Source organism: Physeter macrocephalus, chromosome 9 (genome assembly GCF_002837175.3).
Source record: "Physeter macrocephalus isolate SW-GA chromosome 9, ASM283717v5, whole genome shotgun sequence".
NCBI lineage: Eukaryota > Metazoa > Chordata > Mammalia > Artiodactyla > Physeteridae > Physeter > Physeter macrocephalus.
Window position 1 is genome coordinate 41,070,366 of NC_041222.1, and position 25,321 is coordinate 41,095,686.

At 40.1% G+C, this 25,321-nt stretch overlaps 1 protein-coding gene across 14 annotated transcripts in view; it reads left to right on the forward strand.

Annotated features, from left to right (window-relative positions):
- Positions 1 to 25,321, forward strand: part of TRPM3 (transient receptor potential cation channel subfamily M member 3) — an 832,361-nt gene that overhangs the window by 671,010 nt on the left and 136,030 nt on the right. The window lies entirely within an intron of this gene.

The following is a 25,321-nucleotide window of genomic DNA, read 5'->3' on the forward strand; positions in this document are numbered from 1 at the left end:
CCATTTACACACTGATGGCTCCTCTAATTTGGTACCCTTCTCTCCCAGCCATTGGACCTCCTAGGGGCCAGTGCTGTTCATCTGGCCACCACTTCCCAGTCACACCTGAGGATCATGTCTCCACTCAAGACTGATGCTGCTCTAAAATCCAAGACTTTAGATTCCATTCCCACCTCCAAATACAGTCACCCTCCCCTCCCCTCACCACCATCACTTTATTCATATCAAACTTGAATGCCAAGCTTTTCCATAATTTGCTAGTCTGAGATCAAATTCTTGGGATCATCCATGTGGAAGCATATTTTAATACTTTTTTTTTTTTTTTTTTTTTTTTTTTTGCGGTACGCGGGCCTCTCACCGTTGTGGCCTCTCCCGTTGCGGAGCACAGGCTCCGGATGCGCAGGCTCAGCGGCCATGGCTCACGGGCCCAGCTGCTCCGTGGCATGTGGGATCTTCCCGGACCGGGGCACGAACCCATGTCCCCTGCATCGGCAGGCGGACTCCCAACCACTGCACCACCAGGGAAACCCAAGGAAGCATATTTTAAAGTGTGGTTTTCTTTGTCCTGCTCCTAGCTGAGAGTCCAAGCCATCACTCCCAAAGCTGAGTCATCGGTTCTAATTCAGTTAGGTGTTCAGTCATACTGGGCAATCTCTTTATTCATCTCTAGTCAATTCAGGATGTACAGGAATGAAGATAAACTGATTTTTTAAAGACATCAGATGTCAAGAATCTACCAAGGATGTCTACAGGTATAGAGAAGAGGTAGTTTGGGGAGAATTGGAGGGGACCTGCTACCTACCTTTCTTTGGAAAATGATGGACACATGCAACCTGAGAAGCTAAATTTAAGGAATAGGTCACTATTATGTCCTAGCAGCTGAAGCTATAGCATGTCAATATCATCACATTCTCACTTGGGTAGAGCACCTCAAGGCAAGGAAAAGCCAAGGACAGAGAAGTGTGCTAATGGAATAAACTGAAGCAAAGATATTAGGTCATCAGCTTTGTGTCCTTTTCAGTAACTTCTCTGCAGCATTTGATGCTGTTAACTCCTCTTCCCTCTTCCAAGTTACATTCCTGAGGAGTCAATGATGTTAGACTCTGTAGATTCTGTTTCCTTGCCGTTTCTCTTACGGTTCATATATCTTTCTATTGCTAGTTCCCCTTCTTCCTCCCCATACTACAAAAAGATGTTTATCAAAGATCAGTTCCTGGCTCTTTCCCCTTTCATTCATTATTCTGACTTCAGTTATCATTTTGAGACAATTCCCAAATTACACATATTAAGCCTTGTCTTCCTCCAGGCTCCTTCATTTCCAAAGTCCATGCTCTCAGACATTCCCTCATTCTTCCTTTCCTAACCTATCACTCTTCCCTATTAACATGGTTTCCCCTAATCCACTATCCCACCAACAATCCATTTTATACACTGCAGAGGCTGGCAAACTTTTCTGTAAAGAGGCAGATGGTAAGTATGTTAGGTTTTGTGTACTACGTGCAGTTCTGTCACATAATTTTTCTTGTGTTTGCTTATTTGTTTTTAAACAACCCTTTAAAATATAAAAACCATTCTCAGCTTACTGGCCACAGAAAAACAGGCCATGGACCAAATTTGACCCACAGGCTGTGGTTTGCTGACCCCCGCTATATAGTAATGCTAGATACTCTTGCTGGAGCAGAGAACCAATCACATCAATCATTTGAATACGAAGTATAATGTTTTGCTTATAATTCCAGTCTTACATTCCATCACTTTTTTATGGACCCCTTACACTAACCAAACTAATCTTCTTGCAGTCATTTTTAAATTTCCTACTTCCCTGAATTTGTTCAAGTTTAGAACCCTTTCTTTAGCCGTAACCAGTTGCCAAACACATGCAAATACATGCATGTACATGCACACGTGCACACACACACCGAGAAGACACCTCCTTTATTTGTAACTCTCTTGTGGTACTTGTTATTTATGTGTGTCTCTAACTTCCCATGTAAACTCTTAAGAGCAGAATCTCTGTCCAAGTCGTTATTCTCACTCATCCCTAGTTGTACTTAGTAGCATAGCATATATGTAGCAGATGCTCAATAAATCTTTGTTTAATGGATGAGTGAGTGAATGAATGAATTCAGATGAATATACATTAAGGCAGAAAGATACATATTCAGTATCCATAAATTGCCCTAAAATTTTCATTAACACAGCAGCATGTCTCCTTAGGGCATCGTTGATTTGGTTTATGGACGTAGATGTGATTCAGGGCCATCTGCTTAAGTTGCTGGACCTGTGGGAGGTATCCCAATGCAGTGGTCATGAGGAGCAAGCTGTAGAAGCAGACAAACCTGGATTCCAATTCAGGCTTCAGCGCTCAAGAGACTTCACTTCCATTAAGCCCCAGGGCCCTCAGCTTTAAAAGAGAGTGATAATAATACCTATGTGTTCCGGGATCTGCCACATTTAGAGCTTCTTCCTTACTGGTGCAGATGATGCTTTGATTCTTTTTTTTCTAACCACAATGAGACAAATATCACAATACCAAAAGATTAAAACTGGCACGAGGATTTCACATGCCCTATGTCTGTGCCCTACCAAGTCCAAGGCCAAGCAGTACCCAGACATCACTCACATGGCTTCTTGTCCTCCGCTTGATGGTCCCAGGCTCCAGAGCTGATGAATATCCGCTAGACACTGGGGAAGGCAAAAGAGGGGTGTTTTCTGTGCCTTACAGGTGAGTCTTTGGAGGCCCAACTCTGCTACCTTCCAATGCAGGGAGATGTATTACTTTTATGAGGGCATATGTAAAGCGTATGCTGACGTCCCATCACAACTCTCTAACCACATTTGGGAAACTGAGAGACAGCTCTCTACTTGTCATTTCATAGATACATAAAAACCAAGTGAGCATGACTTCTAAACAAACAGGTTTCCTCTCCTTTCACAGATGGGTATCCTATATCTGAGGAAGAACCACAAAGTGCAAGATGTTCCTTGCTTAGAAAAATAGATGTTTGTAAGACTCAATACCATAGACAGGAGCAGTTAGTGTGCCTTGACGCATTGATACCTTAGCATCATGTAGGAGATATTCCTGAAGATCCCAGTTACCCCTCCACCACCCTGGGATGCTGGGAGAGTTGAGTGTTTTAGCCTGTGCAAAGGATGTTGACACAGTTTGTGGCTCCTAGGAAATACTCGATAACCTCAGCTGTCATTACAGTTATATGACAAGTCGCTACAGATGCTAATCAGAGTACAAGTACAGGTACCTGCTCTTACCCTTCCTGTTGATAGTTATAATTGTCACTGGGGCACAGTTTGACTTGAGTCACTTGTCATCCATCTTCACGTTCCGTCTTCCTTCCTTGCTCATCACCACGGACAGAGAGGACAGAAAAGAGGAAACATATTTATATGTAAACTCCCATGTGATAGGAGAGGAGTGAGCCTGCGCCTTCCCTGTTTAACACCAATGGCTAAACAAGTGCAGTAGATCTCGTGTGGTCATGAAGGAAATAAAACCTCTTAGAGCTGAAGAAAGGCTTTTTAGGCCAAACGGCTGAAAGTCATAAAGTCACGTATCAAGTTTAGAAAACAGTTCTCTCTAACACAGTGTATGGGGAGAAATAGAAATGCTCTTTGAGATCAATGCTGAATTGTACCTAGCTCCTTTTAAGTTCATTTGACTATCATCGTAACAATTTAAATCCAAACGTCTTAAATGAGATGGAAAGAGGATAGAGGAGAAATATTGTTCCATTAAAAATGTTTCCATATTAGTTCTCAAAACACACTGAGTTACTGATTAATTTTTGGAAGTTCTGAAACTCTTTTAGGTGATAGGATATCACTATTCTAGGAATAAGGATGATGAAGGCTTTGGAGTCAGTTTGCCTGGCTTCAAATCCCAGATTTGTCATTTAATACATGGCATTAGCAAGTTATTTAATCTCTTTAGTTTTCTCCTCCAGAAAGTTGAGATAATAATAATATTTATGTTATGGGGTTAATTATAAGGATTAAATGAGTTAATATATGTAAAGCATTCAATAAATACTTTTATTGTAACGATGATGATGTCTATATAGCACTTTATCTTTAACAAAGACAATTTTCTTGTCATCTTATTTGATACTGCAGTCAACCTTGCTAAGGTCAGTATTAGAATCTCCATTTTACAGAGAGAAACCAAGACTCAAAGACTTAAGTGACAAGCCCAACGTCATGTAGCTTAGTCAGTGGCAACCCCAAGACTTGAACCAAGAACATCTTTCTGCAAGTCCTCTGCTCTTTCCATCATATTTCAGCTGATTCCATATTCAAAATATCAGGTATGACCAAGTTAAAACGACTTTAAAGTAGGAGCCAATTTTGTCTTTCATTCCTAGAATAATCTGAACAAATATTTATTAGATTTTTAGAGTCCTGGAAGGAAAAAAAAAAGAATACATTGTTGGTTGATATTCCTGGAATGCCCTCTGCCCCTGTAGCCATTATATTCCTACAAGGAAAATGTAAGTACAGTGTCCAAATCACTTGAAATTTCTGCATCAAGGGCAAAGTGAAATTATTCTTTTCCAGCATAATATCTTAATCAGACTAACTAGAAGTCCCAGAGATCAACTCTCCTATGTCTTCTCACAAAATATTCATTGAAATTTAAAAGAAATTTGAAGGAAATGTCATTTACACAATTCCTTGCCAAGACAGCTGATCATAATAACACCTTTCATTTAATGATGTATAATAACACTTTATAATAGACAAAGGTCTGTTGCACTCCTTGTGTCATTTGAGCTGCACAGCAATGGGACGAGAATCATGTCTATTTTTCAGCTAACCGGAAAAATTAAACAAATTGGGAAAGACCAGAGAAGTATACAGAAAATGGCTATCTGATTTTCAACCCCACTCTCCAGGTCTCACATTCTCTCTCATAGCCAATAAAAATGCATAGAATTTTAATGCTCCTGACTTTTTCCAACCATATTCATTAAATATTAGTAGATTAAGGCAAAGGGAAAATATAGCAAACATTAAAATATAAATAAATATAAATAATGCACACAAATAAACATATTATTGTATTATTTTATTCCTTTAGGAGCTGACTTACTAAATGGTTTACATGACAATTGGTTTGAGTTCCAACTCTAGGAAGACTCCATCTCACCTCCAGTCTGTACTTTCCCTCTGCCTCCCTGGTCCAGGGTCTCACCATGTTCACCTAGACCATTGGTGTCTGCTTGGACTCACCACCGCCAGGCTCTCCATTCCAACTAACACTCAACTGCTGAAGGATTCCTTTTACAGAGCATCTCTCATAACATAACCTCCCACCCACTCAGAAGTCCCCATCACACTCTCTAGTGTTTCCCAAAGTGAAGAATACCTACTGTTGATTGCATGAGATCATTTCAGGTAGAATGCAAATTCATATTTTTATTTTAGGAGATATAGTGGTTTGCATATGTATTTGAAATGATTACAATAAAATGCAAAATATAAGTATATTTTAAGCCTTTAAAAATATAAATTTTAAAGGGGAATCAGTTTGAAAAAAAGATCTAATTGTCATGTTAGGATATAGATATGGCAAAAAGATGAAGATTGTACAAGGATGACGGTAGGCTGGAACATACTGGCTTTCAGAATTAAGTTGCAGTTTCTTAACCTAGCATTCAAGATCCTCCGTGATCCAAATCTAGTCCTCCTTTCCAGTCACAGCTACCAGTACTACTGCTCTTGTCCCTTATACTCTAGCCTCTCCATACCTAACTTTCTTTGAGGAAAAAGACTATGCCTTATACATCTTTCTGTATTTTGTGCAAGCTCTTGAATCCTCTCTCAAATGTTAAATGCAGTAGGCTCTACAAGCACCAGGATGGATTCTTCACCCCTACCCTACAGCCTATTCCCAAATAGGAATTTTTCTGTTGTAAATAGGAATACATGGGCTAGTGTTTTCCCTGAATTCAACAGGCTAACAATTCTTAGCCTAGTGTTTAAGAACAACTAGAAGTCTCTAGGGAGTACTGCAAATCCCCTGAAAATATACATAAGATTCTGTGTGTGTGTGTACGCCTTTCATGGAAAGAATGCATTCAATTCTCAGATTCCCCAAGGTACAAATAACCCCAAAGAGTTAAGAACCACTATGTTAGAGACCTCTCCATGGCAGCAACCAAATTAGAATCATGGGAGCCATAAACATTGTCTCACATTCCTTTTAGTTCCTCAGAGATATCCCACTTGGATAAACATTTAAACTCTGAGCAATGTTTAAATGTGTGAACCTCCACATTTCTCAATAAGAGTTTTGTACACGTAATTTCTTCCATGCAAAACAGTCAATCATGCATCTCAGGAAGTCATCAGCTTATAAATGGGCTGTGATCCAAGGATCTATTTACAACCCAGAAGCCATTTTCTCATAAAGCAATGTAAATAATTTAGCCAAATTCTGGTTTGCTATAAAGAGTCTGAGAACAAGAAACCAAGAAATGTAGTAGGAAAGAAGGAAAAGATTGTCATTCCCTTCTTTGGCACATCCCCATCTTGTTCCTCCATTGTTACCCATCTCCCACCTCCTACAATTCCAAGTCCTCCCTGCAGAGCATCTTGTCTGGGAACCTGGAATCCCAGCAGCAGGAGTGATAGCTCTTTGGCCTCTGTAACATACTTGAGCTTCCAATAGAGGAAACTTATTGAACCAAAGGAATTATTGATTAGGGGACTTTAAGGTAGTATAACAAATGAAGGGGGAAATACAGGTGGGAAGGGCAATGAAGAGGTAGGATGTTGAGTCTTCTTTGGAAATCTTCTGATGTCAACTGTCATATTCAAACCATTTCCAAACTCTGCTTCCTACAGCATCTTCATGATGGGTAAAGGCAAGGATAAAAAACATGCTGAATATGACAGACACCAGCCCACCCTTTCTCTGTTTTAAATTCATCTTAGTTCTGTAACCCTTCCTCAGTAACAGTTCATTCAACTAAAGATCATAGGACTAAAGTTTGAAAATCACTTCTCCAAAATAGGTGTTTCCCAGCTTATTCCCTTCCTCCACTTCTTTTTTTTCATAGCTCTTTTTAAAAAATTTTATTGAAATATAGTTGATTTACAATGTGTTAGTTTTTGCTGTACAGGAAAGTGACTCAGTTTATATACTTTTTCATTTTCTTTTTCATTATGGTTTATCACAGGATATAGCATATAGTTCCCTGTGCTATACAGTAGGTCCTTGTTGTTTATCCATCCTATGTATACTAATTTGCATCTGCTAACCCCAAACTCCCAATCTTTCCCTTCCCCACCCCATCTCCCCCATGGCAACCACAAGTCTGTTCTCTATGTCTGTGAGTCTGTATCTGTTTCATAGATATGTTCATTTGTGTCATATTTTAGATTCCACATATAAGTGATATCATATGGTATTTGTCTTTCTCTTTCTGACTTAACTTCACTCAGTATGACAATCTCTAAGTCCATCCATGGTGCTTCAAATGGCATTATTTCATTCTTTTTTATGGCTGAATAATATTGTATTGTATATATATATATATATATATATATATATATATATATATATATATACCACATCTTCTTTATCCATTAGTCTGTTGATGGACACTTAGGTTGCTTCCATGTCTTGGCTATCGTAAATAGTGCTGCTATGAACATAGGGGTGCGTATGTCTTTTCAAACTATAGTTTTGTCCAGCTATATGCCCAGGATTGGGATTGCTGGATCAAATGGCAACTCTATTTTTAGTTTTTTGAAGACCCTCCATAATGTTTTCCATAGTGGCTGCACCAATTTATACTCCCACCAACAGTGTAAGACACTTCCTCTACTTCTGATTCCACAATTTTACTCAAACATGTAAGTTTTGTTTTTGACCCACAGTGTTTGCAGGAGGAAGAGGGGAGTGGAGGGTTGCGGGGTGGGGGGGGGAATGGGAAGGAGCTAGAGAGGCTATTTATATGTGTGGATTATTTGTAAACCAAGTTTCTGAAACCAGATACTTTCTGCTTTCTCTTCCATGCTAATCAATGTGTATGAAATACCTTCTATCATTTGATCTCATTCACCCACACTTCCTTCTATATTAGTATTTATGCTTCTTCTTATTAGATGTGAGGCTCAGTAAATGAATACATTCATCAAATTCCAAGGTTTCAGGCAGGGCCATTAGCCTGGTGTTGATCACATGTTGTCCAATATATCATTCTCCCAATTCATGATCTGCCTTCCCCAAACCCAAACCTTGACCTGAGAAAATTTTTCCCAATCAGAAGACAAACATACACTGCATAAAGAGCACTCCTACTACTATTATCTCTATCATTTATCTTTGGATTTTTACTTGACCATCTTCTCCCTCAAAGGGAATTTAAATATTTTACCCAATAATCTCCTCCTTTACATTAAATAATACTTCCTTTCTTTTTCCTTCTCATTTGGCCTTTGTACTTTCTTTATTCTCAGCCCACTTCTACTGTTTGTTGTCGGCACATGGCTAGCAACTGTAGGACCAGTGCTCAGGCCTTGTTCTGGAGCTGGTCTGTCATCTTCATTCCATAGTGATGTGACTAAAACTTCACTCATCCCTGTCCTTGTGGGCCTTAGCATTGGCCCATGGCAGCCACATTAGTTTCCTTACCCTACTTCTTCTCGTTTTTGATTCATAGAAACATAGATACATAGTTCACAGAAGTATAGAGGCTTGGGGTGTCACGAAACCACTTAATAGTGATTCTCAACCTTGGCTGCACAGTAGAATCACCTGGGGAGTTTTAAAAACTGCTGATGTCTGGACCCCACCCCTGTGAAATAAATTACAAGTTGCCTTATGTGAAACTCCTCCTTTTTCAAAGATACCAGCAAATGAAGTATCCTGATACAACGCAAGCAGGCCTGGTGGGGGGCTGGGCAGAGGAAGAGCATTATTAAGAAAAACTGGCCCCATACTGACCTGATTTTAAATGTTGTGATCATGTCCTCCTCCATGCACTCGGCCATGACTAATAACAGTGGTGAGAATGACTGTTGGGGTCTCACACCACATCATGGGCTGTCTGCACATACCAGTGACGAGCCATTCAGTGATAAAAGACAAGAAGCTCAAGGCGTCGCCGACTGGTGGAGGGAAGGGAAGAAAGGAGGGAAGTGGAAGAGGAGGGAAGAAAGGGAGTAATTCATCCCTAGCTTGCCGGTTGCTTTTTGCAATTTTATCTTCCCTACAGCAGAGGCAAATAATGCCATCCCTATTTTTATAGGCAAAAAAGTTGCTTGGAGTGACTAGAGGTCACTCAGCTAGCAAGGGGTCTGATCAGGCTTCCTCCTACCACTCCTGCCTTACTGTCGTCACCTGTTCAAAGTCTACTGCTCTGGTTTTGAAGGTCAGGGAACACAGACCCTCCAGATATGAGTGAAATAAAGTTCCAGGTGGGAGGGAGGGCAGCCTCCACCCAGCGGGAGGAGCATTACAGCTCTCAGCCCTCTGGGTAGAGGCAGGCTGACTTGGGACCCAAGAAATGGAGTTTGAGTTTTTCTGGCAGTGGTTGGCTTCCAAGGGGACCTGGGTCAGGGGAAAAACAAATTCCACCAAGCAGGTTCCAGCAGGTGCTACATGAATGCGAAGTCTGGAGTAGGAGTCCTTTTGCCAGGCTTCCCCAGGAAATGGGCTGGAGGACTTCTGTTATTGAGCTAATGGGGGAACAGTTTTGGTTGTTGTGGAGAACAGCAGAGCATAGAGTTTTAACAAAAACCCACCATCCTCTCATCTAATGACACTAAGAAACAGTCAAATACTAATGATTCAAACATTTGGGCAAACCTGCACTTCAACCAAATGGCATCGTTTTGTTTCCATACTTGTCGAGGACAGAATGATAACCAAAGGGAGAAATTTCTTACAACATAGCATTTAGGGGCGGGAGGTGGCCAACTCTCAAAAAAGATTTTCCGGAGGAATGACTACCAATATTTTCACCCTGTTTTTCTCTCCTTGCTCTAGCACTGGTCTCTCATCTCAGCCACTCTGGTCTTCTTTCAGTACCTCAAACACCCCTGTGTCTTCTTTGGTCTCAAGACATTTGCTTATATCCTTCCTTTTGCCTGAAACCTTTCCCTCCAGTCTTCATGTGGCTGGTGCTTTCTTATTCTTCATTCTCAGCTTCACCATCACCTCCTCCAGGAAGCCTTCCCTGAACACCCTATATAAAGCAGTTCCCCCTTTCATTCCACTATTTGTTTCCTATTAGCATTTATCACACTTGACAGTTCTCTCATTTATTTGTGTTTGCATGTGTTTTTGTCTATCTGCAACTTTAGCCTCTATGAAGGCATATCCATCTTGCCCAGCGAGTCACACATTTTTAGATACAACGTAGATGCTCCATTTAAATGTTTGCTGAATACATTAGCAAACAAAGCCTACGTCTGCCATGTCTGATGCTGTATTTTCTCCCCCCATCCTTTTTTATAACTTTTTAAAACTATTTAGGGTGGGCTCTATTTCAAACCCTATGCTAGGCACTTTGCTCATATTTCATTTAAGACTCAAAACAATCCTATGTGATAGATATTATTTCTCCAATTTTACAGATTAAGAAATTAAGGTTTGAGAAATTAGGTTTCTTGCCTAAGCCAGCATCATAATGAAACAGTCAGGATTCAAGCACAGATGTATCTAATAACAAAGCTTTTGCTCTTTTCACTCTGTGACACTATCTCTAAGGAAAAAAGAGGGATTATTGGGGTGGATGAATAATCTTTCCAAAGAATTAACAACAGTGCTTCTCATTTATCTTTCTTCCTCTCCTTTTATTTGTTCATTCCTTCCCCCCATGCCCCCATTTCACATTGCCAAAAACATGCACATCCATTGGCAGGAAACACAGGGAAGTAATCCCTGTCCCAGATAGTGCCTTTAGAAACACTGAAGTCAGAAAGCCACTTTGAATGGCAAGTTCCTTTTCCAGTCATGGAAATCTCCTCTTTTAGTACCTATATTTCTGCAGCCTCAATGCAGCAGACCTCAACGCACCATACTCAACCCCTGCAGCTTCAGAGAGATGCCTTTGGACAGGCTGAGTGCTCTGGGGAAAGGGTACAGGGCCCAGATAACACCCCCACCAGCATCCCCAAAACTCAGGGCTTGCAAGAACCAACTTGCAAGTTCTACTATGGACAAAAAAAACCGGATCAGGGTGTTGGAGGAGAGGACCCCAATCCTGACATAGATAAAGTTTGAGATTGCTAGGACTGTCACTAGCCTATGCATAGCTTTAAATGCCCATGTTCCAACTCAGCCTAAGACAAAATGTTTCTCAACAACCCTATTCCTAACCAGACCTCAACCATCTGCCATTCATGAACCATAAGCTCTTTGTCTTCCTCTTTCATTGGTCCTCGGAAGCTCTCCGTTTCCACTACAGCTGTTTTATCTCCTTGTGTGGGTTGATTCTGTCACTCTGCCAGCTTAGGAATACTTGGTAGCTTTCTCATCCCCAATAGGATAAACCAGAGAGCTCAGAGAGGAGAATTTCTAACCCTTGTAACATGCCAGTCAGCTCCCAGATGCCCTGTGGGCACAGGCACACGGAGGGGCAGGAAGCAGAGCAGATGCCAGGCACAGCATACATCATATACACACAAACATGGGCATTTGCAACTGAAGCTCACTGCAGAAAAATCCAAGTGGGAAATGCATCTCTTTTTAAAGCCAAATCATTACACATGCCAACAAATTATAAGCACTGAACAGAAGTCCAGAATGTGCTCAGGAACTGCTCACTGCATCCATGGGGTGGACTTCAGCTTGGAGCATACATTCACATTCCCCTCAGGGTCTCCTTCAGGGAAAGGCAGTCTGTTGTTACCTGCAATCGTTTTTTGCTCAACAGACTACTTTTGCAGTCATTCATTCCACAAACCTTTATCGTATGCTTGCCACATGCCAGGCACTATTCTAGGGGCTAGGGATACAACAGTACCTGTCCTCATTTCAGCCTACATCCCAGTGGGGAAGAAATAGTAAAGAAATTGGTACTGACCCTTTCGAGTCTGGCCCCAACAAAGGTCCTCCTGCCCAGTGTCATTTGAGCCAATACAACGAGACCGTGTTCAGTGCAGAAGCAAAGCAAAGTTTTATTCTTTGATCAGAGAATGGAGGGGTGTGAGCTCAGGCTCTAGAGTACACAGTCTTTTGACAGGCTGTGGGCGGAACTCCTTTATAGGGATCGTGTCATCTGGGAGGGAGCGGAGTTCTGGTGGGTGGGCGGGGCTGTGCTGTCCTGGCTCCAGATGGCAGTGCCGGGCGCACCGCCTCTGCACACAGCCCACTGCGGCCATCTTGAATTGCAGTGCCGGGCGCAGCGGCTCTGCACACAGCCTTCCCAGCTGAGGTGTCAGCACAGGCGTTTGGCACTAGGAACTATGGCCTGAAGGGCCAGGCGCAAGGCCTCTGCAGGCGGCACCCTATGAGCAAGTGACACTAGACTAAGCACAAAGGAAAAAAAGGCTAGACTTTATTACCCAGATTCTATTTTTATTTACGGGGACTTGTTAATGGGCTTTGCTGGTGACAAAATAAAATAAATACATGGAAATATATATTATAATAAATGTATGATCTTGTGCATTTAACGCATCAAGTACTGTAAGCATTAAAAGTCTGGGGCTTCCCTGGTGGCGCAGTGGTTGGGAGTCCGCCTGCTGATGCGGGGGACACGGGTTCGTGCCCCGGTCCGGGAAGATCCCACGTGCCGCGGAGCAGCTGGGCCCGTGAACCATGGCCGCTGAGCCTGCGCGTCCGGAACCTATGCTCCGCAACGGGAGAGGCCACAACAGTGAGAGGCCCGCGTGCCGCAAAAAAAAAAAAAAAAAAAGTCTGCCACCAGATTTAGCAAGATGGAGTTCATTGGTGGCCTTAAGGAGCATGGTTTTGGTGGTGTTGTGGGCAAAAATCCTATGAATAGGTACATTTAAGAGAGAATGAGACTGCAAGGAATGAGACAGTGAGAGTAGAAACTGCTATGTGTGAGGAATTTTGAAATAAAGGAAAAGAAAAAGTGAGGAAGAAGCTGGAGGACAATGGAGATCAAGAGATAATATCACAGTAACTTGTCCATTAAAAAAATATTCCATGACCTTAAATATTTATCCTATCCAGTACCAGAGACACAGGACAGAGATTTCAGTACTTATCTTCATTCTCTTCTAAACCCAAGAGAAATGGCATCAAAATACTTCTGCCATGGGGACCACCGAGGAATCAAAGAAGTCAAATAATAATGATAATGTTAAAAGCTGCCGTTTTGAGGGTGCTTTAATGATTAAGCAATTATATATATGTGTGTGTATATATATTTCCCTCTCTTATTTAAATCTGAAAAACACAGTAAGAAGTTGACATTATTGTCACCTTTCCTCTGAAGTTGAGAGAGGTTAAGTAATTTTCCCAAGGGACACAGAGTTATGGAACAGCATTAAGATTTGAATCCAGACTTGTTCGAAGAAAAATCTTGTGTTTTTTTCTTCTTCTCTCTTCTAATGTGAGAAGAACAGGCTTTCAACTCTCCAGCCTAAAAATCTCACCTTGAAATGACCTGATCAGATGGAACACACAATCTAGATGATCTCTAGGTCCCTCTGGCACTGCTTTTCTTTTATTCTGTGATTCATTTACAAAGAAAGACTTTTTCATATTTGAAATTCTTTTTTTTTTTACAAATTAATTTTATATCTCTCAGTGAACAATCATCTTAAACTTAATTTTTAATGTAGTTTTGATTTTGTTTATTTCTTCCATTGTGAAAGTAATATCTGCTGATTGAAAATATGTTTTTTCTAGAAAATTTAGAGACCACCAAAAAATGAAAGGAGGAAAACTATCACCCACAGCCCCACAAGCACCAGTGACTTTTATTGTTTCCTTCTATGTTTTTTCTATGTGTAAATTTTTAGATCTATTTTGTTTTAAATACAGTTGTAATTAAGCATATATTTCTAAAGTAAAATTTTTCATTTAACATTAAAATATTTGCATTTTTCATACCATTCATAAGTATACATTTTTAGGATTAAATTATTCATTATGTTACAGTGAGATTTCCCCACTGAAAACATTAGGTTGAGTTTTATTGGGGAAAGATATGGATAGTGCACTTAAGTCCCCCAGCCATGCTATTAGAAAAGAATAGGTGTCTGGTTATAAGGATACATGACTCAGTACTACTAGCAGCTTCTTCTACCATGGTTCTCCACCATGATTCTCAAAACTACTTTCAGTAGGGGATCCGCCTTGGCAAGTATAAATTTTTGGGTCACCCTGTTAATCAGTGTTATGACCCTGCTGAGAACACTTGAAAAAACTTTGGATTAAGAAACATGCCAACCCCACCTCTGCTTAACAAAGCCCTTCCTAACCATTAAAATTGCACATGAATGCTGTTTATGATCATTTACTGAATATTCCAGCACTTGAACAGAGGATACTGTAGAGATGACCTTTACGACTTGTCCCTTTTCACTCGTGAAGTTTATATAATACAATTAATTTGAATTCACTTAATGTCCAAACAGTTTATTGGGCAATTTGCAGACTTGGTGAGTGTCATGGATTCTTAGACATTATGGAATATACCTACTAGAGAACCTTTGGCCCCTAAATAGACAGTCCATGTGAAGGAGCCACAGCATAACCAGAAATGGCATGACAAAAAGAAATATGAAGACCCAGCTTGTACTTGACATCTGTGATGAATGCAGCCTTTCACTGATGTACTCCTGCCAGTCCTACCTTGTGTGATTTTGCATTCTCCATGAATGTGGCTATAATGCTGGCCCTGGTCAAAGTTCCATTGTAAGCTTCCTGTTTCCTGGGTATAATACAGCCAGCAAGCTTACTTACATACCAGCTATTGACTAACAAAATAGTGACCTATTATTGAAGAGGTCTTGGGTCATTGTGCAGTATATTCTTTATGTTCAGCGGAAGCTGTATCAGGGACAATGTTAGAAACCAGTTCAAACCACCAAAGAGAATCCCCTTTCATTCTTTCTCTCATATATGCTCTATTTATCTTTTTGTCTTTCTTTTCCTTTTGTTTTTGCAAGGGGTATTTCCAGTAAATCTATGTCTGATCGGAAGTGGTTCATTTTGTAAAATGCCATTGAAATCAAACTACTGATGAATAGCAATTTTTTTTTTCTTCTCTGGACTATTGTTCCCTAGAAAAATTGTACCCTCCTGACTGCTTTGTCTCTCACCAGGATTTTTTAATACTTTTTTTTAATGCATTTGGGTGCAATAAATATAGCCCTTGGATTTTGGTGGAGCCTAAATACAGGGAAATGTAGGTAAAAAATCTCTTTTTCAAAAGAGAACATGCTCACTAGCTCGAAGCCTAATTTTAAGCAGTTTATAGCCCCCATGACTAGCATTTATTCTGCATAGGAAGATATTTGAGAAAGAGAGCAACCATTTGGGGGAATGAAGGATTTACAGTAGCAGTTGTTGGGACAACTGGCCATCAGCCTGTCCAAACATTCTCCCAGATTTATAACATAAAATTACTGTATCAGAACAAGCGAGGCTCCAGGGAGCTAAAACAACCAGTTGACAAGCTGTTCTACTCCCTGTTAAAGCTGAGCTGGGCCTCTCTCCTTCTGGATCCCAAAGCATTCAAAGCTAGGCCAAGTTTTTAAGCCCCCAGGAGAAATTACCTGCTTATTATCATTTCATCATTCTGGCATTGTAAAAAAACAAACAGAAGTTATTTGCATGGAGCAAGACAAAACAGTTATGCTTCCATTTGCTGCCATGAGCTCTTAATACCTCAGGGTAAATTTTCATTTGTGTTAAATGTTAACCTGATCCACTGATTTAGGATATTGGTCCCTCCATAGAAAATTGAAGGACTTTAACAGAGGTCACCAAAACAAAGAAACTGTAGGGATCGTCAAGATTAAATCCACCCAACCAGTTTACAGAGGAGGAAACTAGGACTTTAAATAATAACAATAATAATAACACTAATAGCAACAGCATTTACTGAGCACTTACCTTTTCATTGGTTTGGTTTTTTTAGCTCACCTGTAAAGCCAGTTCAGTTTCTCCAAGAATATGCCAAGTTCTTTTCTGACTGCTTTACACGTGTTAATTCACTTTTCCCACAACAACCTATGAAGATGATATTGTTAGTGTTGTTGTTTTGTAAAAGTTAGATGACTTGCTTGAAGCCACAGAGCCAGTTAAGTGGCCTAATATATTATGTGGGTGTATATCATTATATTACATTGTCTATAACGTTATTTATATGATAACTGTCAAATATCACAATACAATGATGTTATATAATAATAAATGTTATTACATGTTGAAACTTACAAAAATCCATCTTCCTGCAAGGTTCTATGCATTTTGTTTTTCACTAAAGAGGGTTGAAATAAGTCCATTATGTGCCGGTCAGGAAAACCAGGAAAAAATAATATGCCATATCCCACGTAATAAAGGTCTTCTGATTTCACTAGATATTGAATTAAAACACCAACCTTGCATCTGAAGAAGGTGTTCAGAAAATATCTGTTGACTCAAAATCTGACTTTCTCTCTTGGAGTCGTAATAGTGGATAATATGGGTCCAGAAATCATATTTTCAGAACTAAAATCTAGACAGGGTGGTCTTGGATGTGAGCTATAAACTGGGCAGAACGTTTGAAATAGGGACAGTTCTGGAAAATTCCATTTGCATAGTAAGTGTGTGTGTTTAATATGTGTACTTGGTGTGAGTGTAAAATGTAGGATGCCGTTTTTCAACTTCTTTTGTTTGATGCTGAGTAAAAACATTTGTAAATTTTTTAAAACCTGGCTATTTTAGAAACTGTAGATAAAGCCTAATAAAAATTTGAGTTAGAGAGCAGGAATGTCAAATCAGCATAAGTAAGTCACCAAAGACAAGGAGGACGTCTTCTCCCTGGATTTTATCCCAGTTCCAGAAATGCCTCCTTTCCTTGTCCGTATCAGAAAGTATAGGATCAGTCACTGTAAAAAGGTATGTTTAGGATGCTTGATTTAGAAAGCTGCTAAAATATGCCTTTCCTTTAAGGGACTTTCCGGTTCTCTGCCAGCCTTTGTCACACTGGTCTGGGTCGTTCTGTGATTGCTGAGTGTGCTCAGTGAAGCAGTGCTTGAAAAGCAATTGAAACCTGAAGTTGACTGGGCCCATAACAGCAGCCAGTCTACTTGAAAATACACACTGGACTCCTTGAAATGGAACTTGTCATGCTCAGCAAAGCTGGTGACTGCCTGTCACATCTGGGAATTCTTGGAGGAATTGAACTAGCCTGACAGATAGACTGAAAAAACGAAGCAACCTGGAGAAATATTCCTGAGCTGCCCCTCCTTTGCAACATCAGGCATGCTGGTGGCTGTGGGCTGTCTTCCTCATTAGTTCCTGGTAGCATGGTGGTCATGTTTCTGGTGGCCTTTTTTATGATGAGATACTTGATAAAATATTGTCTTGAATAACTAAAGGATTTGTCATTCACATGATATTTCTTCTTTTGGAAAAAATTTCTTCCTGTTGCCCAATTTATTTAAGGGCTGCCACAGTTCTATCAAGTCTTAGACCCATAGAATTATGGTATCTAGGGGCTTCCCTGGTGGCGCAGTGGTTGCACGTCCGCCTGCCGATGCAGGGGAACCGGGTTCGCGCCCCGGTCTGGGAGGATTCCACGTGCCGCGGAGCGGCTGGGCCCGTGGGCCATGGCCGCTGAGCCTGCGCGTCCGGAGCCTGTGCCCCGCAACGGGAGAGACAGCAGCAGAGGAAGGCCCGCATACCACCAAAAAAAAAAAAAAAAAAAAAGAATTATGGTATCTGTATATGGGGTAAACTTGGTCTTACATACTTTTTCAGATTGATGATATAATTATCGAGAGCCACTAATGGTGTCATTCTCTCAAACACACTCTGCTACTTAGTTAAAACTAGGTTTTTCTTTTCTGAAGGGTGAATAAAAATAAAACCTGCTTTCTTTTCAAGGGATTAGAATTATCCATTGTACCCGGTATAAACCCACTAATTTCCTTTTTATTCAGAATTTCAGGGACCCACTGAGTAGTACATAATTGAGTAATTTTTTCACACATCTAAATTTAGCTTCATTTAGCTGCTAATATGTTATATTGTTTCTTATTTTAAACAACTATGGCCAGAAAAACTCTCAGGTGCACTTTTCTCATCATCTAAGAACTATATTTTCTTTTTTAACTAATAAAATTATTCTTATGATGCAGTTTCTAAGGTTACAAATTTTGAACTGAGCTTCACCTAGCTACAGTTCCTATTCCATAGAAACAAATCTCTATCTAGAAAATGTGTGTGTGTGTGTGTGTGTGTGTGTGTGTGTCCCTGCACAGTGCCTGGCCCTTTAAAGCCTCCTAGTTAATATTTTTGGAAGGAAAGAAGGAAAGGAGAGAAGGAATGAGGAAGAAAAGGAGAAGGGGAGGCTAAAAACATAACTAAAAGAAATGCAGTGTTTGCATGAGAGAGGGACTCAACATTTGAATGTTTCTTGAATGTTCCCATGCATCTCTCCATACATAACTTTCAAGCTAAGGGATGTTCTGCTGCAATTGACTGATAAGGAAGAGATTAAAATGGAGAGAAATATTTCTCACTGATGTCCAGAAATGAATAACGAAGTGACAGACTCAAAGACAGGTGCTGGACAGAAAATAATTACATTCTACTTTGCACCACTGTTACTTCAGTTTAATGCAGTAGCTTTATAATTGCTAGCTAAAAATATATGCCTTTCCATGCCATTCTATCAAGCCTATTTTTGGGAACTTGACTTTCTTTAGCAGCTTGCTTTATTCCATGTTATTTCTACTTTGGGGCATCTAGGAAATTCTCTATTTAAAAAGCAAAGTCTAAAAGAGCTGATGATAAATGATAAAAATCTGTTTGCATAGCTGACAATCAATAAGTGCTCTTGCCAAAGCAACAGAGAGGAGGTTCAAGACTGAATAATAATGCTGTCTCTTTCATCAACATCAAATATGGACACTACCTCTGACCTCAGTGCAGCTTCCATTCATTCTCTTTCTGTCCCTCCATAAAATCCACGGAACTCTGATGAATCGTCCAGCAGAATGAGCGGGGAGGCCTTCAACAGTAGTGTTTGAGCACACACCATGAGAATTCCAGCTATGTGACTTTGAATAAGTTACTTTACCTTTCTAAGCTTCATGTATCTCTACTGGAAAATAAGAATAATAATACTGAGGGTCAGTGGGAAGATTAAACGTTGTACAATGTTTAGAGGAGTGCTTGCACACTACAGCTGCTATTATTATGATTAAGAGCTCTCTTCTATTCTTACCTTAGGCAGATGTGCTGTCACTTAGCAACTGCTCTCCTTAAGAGGCTAGACTTGTTCAATTCTTAAGTCCCTAGTAGGGATTAGCAGAAAGAGTTCAAATAAAATTAATTAGAAAAATTTCCTGCTAAAAGTATGACAATGTCTAATTTATCTGAAGATCTCTTATACAGAATCCTCAACTATGCAGAACCAGGAAATAAGAAATGAAAAAAGAGAGTTATTTGAATGCTGTCATTAATATCAGACAATCTGGCAGTAAATCCCACACAGTCAAAAGCACTAAATGCCACAGAAACCACCACTCTTTTGTTCAGTTTTGGTCTGGTACTCCTGCCCTTTATGCCTCAGGGATGGTTTTGAGAAGAGTTAGACTGTAGAGTGAGGAACCAATAAATAGCAGATACATGAACTCTGAACATGAACGGTCTGAGGTCATTTCGATAGGATGAAGTAGCCCTACCTTCCTGACAGTCAATGAGAACATCACAAAGTCACACCAAAAATAAATAGATTTTCATTTTATTTAATGTTGTCTAAGAAGACAAATGTGTCTATTCCATTTTAGAAAAGTTTCCATCCAAGAGAACTAACTTGTTTTCAATTGGTGTCAAGCAATAACCCATAGTTACCTAGAAAATTCACCTCTATAGAACAATTCATCATTCTTTAATATCTCCAAATAAGATAGACATCATCATATAACTGTACAATCAATGTAACAGGAATATGTAAAAAATGCAAGCATTTGATGAAAGTGGTAAATGTAAAGCTGAACATTTTTCTGAGGGTTCTTTGTGGGAAAGGCGATGCTGGTTGAAAGGTACATTCTTACATCCAAGAGAACCACACTCAAATTGTACAGAGTTGCTTTCTGGGGAGGCAGTTAGCATATTTAATATTGCCAAGTCATGTGACTCACAAAACCACTGTGTGTGTGTATGTGTGTGCATGTGCACATTTCTCCTTATTGTCGTGATAGGATGTAAGTGAAACAGGCCTCCAATTTTGCTCTCTAAAGAGAGCAACTTGATGAGAGCTTCTGTTTTCTCAGTCCTGGGAATTTCCACATACATACACATTGCTCTGTGGCAGTTATAACCTGAAAAGCTGTTGACAGCCTCAAGTTTTGCCAAATTCTTCCCTTTCCCTACTCTTCAGAATCTCCCCAGGGCTTTGGTGTAGCTCTAGTCAAAGGCATTTTAACAAAGAGCTCATCTTTTTGCTTACCAGTGGGAAGATTTCAAGGGCGTGTGGGCAGCAGGGATTCTACTCATTTTGGTTTCACTGCCGGGCAGAGCGCTGTCTAAAATCATCCCCTACCTTGTAGTGTGCTGCCCTGGGCCAATACTCAACTTCTGAGTCAACAAGAATAGAAGTTATGGAAACCTCTTCACTTTTCCTGGCTTTTCTGTTTCTCTTAAGAGCAGCCCCATGCTCTCAGCACCAAGGCTGAAAAATTAAGAGTCATCTTTGATTCCTTCCTGTCTCTTGAGCCCTGAAAATCAACCCACCTTGTGATTCTTCTTGATGTTCCTCGCATCACACAGCCATATCCTAATCCAGGCCCTTGTTACTTCACCTTAAACCTGCCTCAACAGCCCTGAAGCTGGGCCTCACCTCTAATTTGTACCCTGAGATTAATTTGCATCCAACAGTATTTGACTTCAGCAAGATAGCCTAGCAGGCTAAGAGCATAGCCTTTAGAGCTGAGCAGATCTGAGATCTAATCTTGACTCTGCCATTTACCAGCTAAGCGCTGTTGGGTACTAATCTACTCTCAGAGCCTCACAAGGTTGATGTGAAGATTCACAAGGTAATATATATTAAGTGCTTGGCATAGGCCAATACATAGTGAATTATGTCCAAATTCCTTAACACTGAAGATGGTTCACAACTTGGTCCCAACTTTCCTTCATTAGTTACCTTCCCTTTACCCAGTGCTCCAGCCAAATGAATATGTAATGCTTTTTTTTTTTTAAAGTACTTATTTCATTTTATTAGCTTCCTCGGAAAGTGCAAACTTAAATAGCCATATGTGTTCTCCTGGGCAACACCAAGTCTCTCTTGTGTCTTATTTTTAGTCTTGACAAAAACTGTCTTTGCCAATTTGCCTCAGAACAGATGATGGATGTAATATTTATCCACAAAGAAAGGAGTATCAAGAAAAACAATAACTTACATTTATACAGTGCTTATACATATTTTATATCATTTGATTTTTTTCTTTTTTTAAATTTAATATTTTTATTGGAGAATAATTTCTTTACAATGTTGTGCTAGTTTCTGTTGTATAACAAAGTGAATCAACTATATATATACACATATATCCCCATATCCCCTCACTCTTGCATCTCCCTACCACCCTCCCTATCCCACCCCTCTAGGTGGTCACACAGCCCTGATCTGATCTCCCTCTATTATGCAGCTGCTTCCCACTAGCTATGTCAGTGCTACTCTCTCACTTCGTCCCAGCTTACCCTTCCCCCTCCCCATGTCCTCAAGTCCATTCTCTAGGTCTGCGTCGTTATTCCTGTCCTGCCCCTAGGTTCATGAGAACCATTTTTCTTTTTTTGATTCTATATATATGTGTTAGCAAACGGTATTTGTTTTTCTCTTTAAAACTTACTTCACTCTGTATGACAGACTCTAGGTCCATCCACCTCACTACAAATAACTCAATTTCGTTTCTTTTTATAGCTGAGTAATATTCCATAGTATATATGTGCCACATCTTCTTTATCCGTTCATCTGTTCATGGACACTTAGGTTGCTTCCATGTCCTGGCTATTGTAAATAAAGCTGCAATGAACGTTGTGGTACATGACTCTTTTTGAATTATGGTTTTCTCAGGGTATATGCCCAGGAGTGGGATTGCTGGGTCATACGGTAGTTCTATTTGTAGGTTTTTAAGGAACCTCCATACCATTCTCCATAGTGGCTGTATCAACTTACATTCCCACCAACAGTGCAAGAGGGTTCCCCTTTCTCCATGTCTGGCTTTACATTTAGGTCTTTAATCCATTTTGAGTTTATTTTTGTGTATGGTGTTAGGGAGTGTTCGAATTTCATTCTTTTACATGTAGTTGTCCAGTTTTCCCAGCACCACTTATTGAAGAGGCTGTCTTTTCTCCATTGTATATTCTTGCCTCCTTTATCAAAGATAAAGTGGCCATATGTGGATGAGTTTATCTCTGGGCTTTCTATCCTGTTTCATTGATCTGTATTTTGGTTTTTGTGCCAGTACCATACTGTCTTGATTACTGTAGCTTTGTAGTATAGTCTGAAGGTTTCTTTTTTTGATATTGAGCTGCATGAGCTGCTTCTATATTTTGGAGATTAATCCTTTGTCAGTTGCTTAATTTGCAAATATTTTCTCCCATTCTGAGGGTTATCTTTTCATCTTGTTTATGGTTTCCTTTGCTGTGCAAAAGCTTTTAGGTTTCATTAGGTTGCAATTGTTTATTTTTGTTTTTATTTCCATTTCTCTAGGAGGTGGGTCCAAAGGAACTTACTGTGATTTATGTCAGAGTGTTCTGCCTATGTTTTCCTGTAAGAGTTTTATAGTGTCTGGCCTTACATTTAGGTCTTTAATCCATTTTGAGTTTATTTTTGTGTATGGTGTTAGGGAGTGTTCGCATTTCATTCTTTCACTTTCTCAAGATTGCCTTGGCTATTTGGGGTCTTTTGTGTTTCCATACAAATTGTGAAATTTTTTGTTCTAGTTCTGTGAAAAATGCCGTTGGTAGTTTCATAGGGATTGAATTGAATCTGTAGATTGCTTTGGGTAGTACAGTCATTTTCACAATGATTCTTCCAATCGATTCTTTTTCTTCTCTGATTGCTATGGCTAAAACTTCCAAAACTATGCTGAATAATACTGGTGAGAGTGGGCAACCTTGTCTTGTTCCTGATACTAGAGGAAATGGTTTCAGTTTTTCACCATTTAGAACAGTATTGGCTGTGGGTTTGTCATATATGGCCTTTATTATGTTGCAGTAAGTTCCCTCTGTGCCTGCTTTCTGGAGGGTTTTTATCATAAACTGGTGTTGAATTTTGTTGAAAGCTTTTTCTGCATCTATTGAGATGATCATATAGTTTTTCTCCTTCAATCTGTTAATATGGTGTATGACATTGATTGATTTGCATATACGGAAGAATCCTTGCATTCCTGGGATAAAACCCACTTGATCTTGGTGTATGGTCCTTTTAATGCAGTCTTGGATTCTGTTTGCTAGCAATTTGTTCAGGATTTTTACATCTATGTTCATCAGTGATATCAGCCTGTAGTTTTCCTTCTTTGTAACATCTTTGGTTTTGGTATCAGGGTGATGGTGGCCTCATAGAATGATACTGGGAGTGTTCCTCCCTCTGCTATATTTTGGAAGAGTTAGAGAAGGATAGGTGTTAGCTCTTCCCTAAATGTTTGATAGAATTTGCCTGTGAAGCCATCTGGTCCTGGGCTTTTGTTTGTTGGGAGATTTTTAATCACAGTCTTAATTGCAGTGCTTGTGACTGGTCTCTTTATATTTTCTATTTCTTCCTGGTTCAGTCTCAGAAGGCTGTGCTTTTCTAAGAATGTGTCCATGGGCTTCCCTTGTGGCGCAGTGGTTGAGGGTCCGCCTGCCGATGCAGGAGACACGGGTTCGTGCCCCGGTCCGGGAAGATCCCACGTGCCGCAGAGTGGCTGGGCCCATGAACCATGGCCGCTGAGCCTGCACATCCGAAGCCTGTGCTCCACAACGCGAGAGGTCACAACAGTGAGAGGCCCGCATACCGCAAAAAAAAAAAGAAAAAGAAAAGAATGTGCCCATTTCTTCCGTTTTATTGGCATATAGCTGTTTGTAGTAATCTCTCATGATCCTTTGTACTTCTGCAGTGTCAGTTGTTACTTCTCCTTTTATTTGAGTCTTCTCCCTTTTTTACTTGATGAGTCTGGCTAATGGTTTATCAATTTTGTTTATCTTCTCAAAGAACCAGCTTATAGTTTTATTGATCTTTGCTACTGTTTCCATTGGTGAAAGTGGGGTGTTAAAATCCCCTAATATGATTGTGTTGCTGCTGATTTCCCCTTTTATGGCTGTTAGCATTTGCCTATGTATTGAGGTGCTCCTATGTTGGGTGCATAAATATTTACAATTTTATATATTCTTCTTGGATTGATCCCTTGATCATTATGTAGTGTCCTTCTTTGTCTCTTGTAATAGTCTTTATTCTAAAGTCTCTTTTGTCTGATATAAGAATTGCTACTCCAGCTTTCTTCTGATTTCTATTTGCATGGAATATCTTTCTCCATCCCCTCACTTTCAGTCTGTATGTGTCCCTAGGTCTGAAGTGGGTCTCTTGTAGACAGCATATATATGGGTCTTGTTTTTGTATCCACTCAGCCAGTCTATGTCTTTTGGTTGGAGCATTTAATCTGTTTACATTTAACGTAATTATCGATATGTATGTTCCTATTACAATCCCTTGTGGCGCAGTGGTTGAGGGTCCGCCTGCCGATGCAGGAGACACGGGTTCGTGCCCCGGTCCGGGAAGATCCCACGTGCCGCAGAGTGGCTGGGCCCATGAACCATGGCCGCTGAGCCTGCACATCCGAAGCCTGTGCTCCACAACGCGAGAGGTCACAACAGTGAGAGGCCCGCATACCGCAAAAAAAAAAAGAAAAAGAAAAGAATGTGCCCATTTCTTCCGTTTTATTGGCATATAGCTGTTTGTAGTAATCTCTCATGATCCTTTGTACTTCTGCAGTGTCAGTTGTTACTTCTCCTTTTATTTGAGTCTTCTCCCTTGATTTGAGTCTTCTCCCTTCTTTTCTTGATGAGTCTGGCTAATTATTTATCAATTTTGTTTATCTTCTTAAAGAACCAGCTTTTAGTTTTATTCATCTTTGCTATTGTTTCCTTCATTTCTTTTTCCTTTATTTCTGA